The sequence below is a fragment of the Ursus maritimus genome, unplaced genomic scaffold (genome assembly GCF_017311325.1).
Source record: "Ursus maritimus isolate PB19 unplaced genomic scaffold, ASM1731132v1 scaffold_16, whole genome shotgun sequence".
In the NCBI taxonomy this organism is placed as follows: Eukaryota; Metazoa; Chordata; class Mammalia; order Carnivora; family Ursidae; genus Ursus; species Ursus maritimus.
Genome location: NW_024424008.1, coordinates 23,164,703 through 23,166,663, shown reverse-complemented (window position 1 = coordinate 23,166,663; position 1,961 = coordinate 23,164,703).

The following is a 1,961-nucleotide window of genomic DNA, read 5'->3' as shown; positions in this document are numbered from 1 at the left end:
CACTAAGAAAGAGCATCATCTAGAGACAACCTTCCAACTTCCATCTACCTTCATGAAGATGGATGTATTTTCCAAAAGTTTGTATTAAAACACAAGGCACGTGCTGTATGCTCACATAAGAACACCCTTTGTAGAAGATCTTCCAACTCACATCTTCTGTAATGAAGATGGAAGTACTTGCAGAAGTGTGAGTGAACGCATCAGGAGAGGTTCTAGCTAAGTAGCATTGAGAACCAAGTCTGTGTTGTAGGAAGGCAACAACGATCTAACGTCCTTACCCATGAATACGCACGCATTTCCCAAAACGTGTGTTGAAACTTCAGGAAAATGCCATAGACGTAACCCTCAGTAAGGAGAGGGAATGCAAAGTGTCTTCTACCTCCCGTCTGTCACGATGATGGAAGCTTGTTTCAGAGTGTGAATTTAAGGGTAAGGAAAGGGCCGTTAACCGATCTTTGAGAAAGATCACTGTATCGAAGCCATCTTCCATCTCACATCTTCGGATGTGAAGATGAAACCTTTTGCACAGGGGTGTAAGGAAATATAAGGAAAGTGCCACAGACTGAAATCTATGAAAGAACGCCGTACAGAAAGCATCTTGCATCCCACAATCTTCAGTCATGAGAACGGAAGCATGTGCAAAAGTGTACAAAAACATCAACATAAAGCACTCTGCTTAACGTGGTAGAAGAACACTGTGCAGCCACCATGTCTCAACTCATCACTCCTGTCGTGAAGATGGAGCTTTGTAAGGAAAGGGTAGTTAAGCACTCTTTGAGAAAGAATACTGTGTCGAAGCCATCTTCCCTCTCACGTCTTCAGACGTGAATACGTAACCGTTTGCACAGGGGTGTAAGGAAATATAAGGAAAGTGCCACAGACTGAAGTCAAGAGAGCACACCGTAGAGAAAACACCTTGCATCTTACAGATTTCTGCCATGAAAATGGAAGCATGTGCAAAAGTGTGCATGAAAATATCGAATTAAACTGCTTTGCTTAACTCTGTAGAAGAACCCTGTACTGGCATGATGTCTCAATTCACAACTCCTGTCATGAAGATGGAAGCCTTAGCAAGATATGCGAGAGCACGCAAAGTGCCGTCCAGTTAATTCTGAGACCCAAATCTGTGTAGATAGACTACAACACCGAACCCACCTCCTGACGAATGAATCAACCAGGGATTTCTTCCCTGTGTGTGGAACCTTAAGGAAAGTGCCATAAACTTAGGAGTTGAGAACACTGGATCGATAGCATCTTACAACCCAGAGCTTCTGCCACGTAGACATAAATATTTGCCACGTTGGGTTGAAAGCAGAAGGAAAGTGGCTGAGACTTTGCTTCGAGAGAGGATCTTACCGAATCCATCCTTCGAGGGATGTCTTCTAACGTGTAGTGGGAAGCGTTCAGATAAGTGTATTTCTCAGCATAAAGAAATGATTGTACACTTAACCTTTGGAACGAATTCCGTGGAAACCATCGGAAAACCACATTTTCTCTCATGAACCTGGAAGCATTGGCTCAAGGGTGAGGGAACATGTGACTCAGTGCGGTTTCCTAAACCCTGAGCACCGAGCATCTGGATAGAGAATGCCACTTCAAGCAGCCTGATGCACGGAGAGAGAAGCTTTCTCAGTTATGTGTGATGAACAGTAAGAGAAGTGTCCTTCGCTGAACACTAAGAAAGAGCACATTAGAGAAAACCTTCCAAATCCCATCTACCTTCATGAAGATGGAGGTATTTTTCAAAAGTGTGCATGAAAACACAAGGAAGGTGCATAGGATCACTTAAGAACACCCTTTGGAAAAGATCATCCCAACTCACATCTTCTAAAATGAACACAGACGAACTTGCAGAGTGTTAGTGAACGCATCAGGAGAGGTTCTAGCTTAGCAGCTGTGAGAACCAAGTCTGTGTTGTAGGAAGGCAACATCGATTTAATATCGTGAACCATGAATAAACG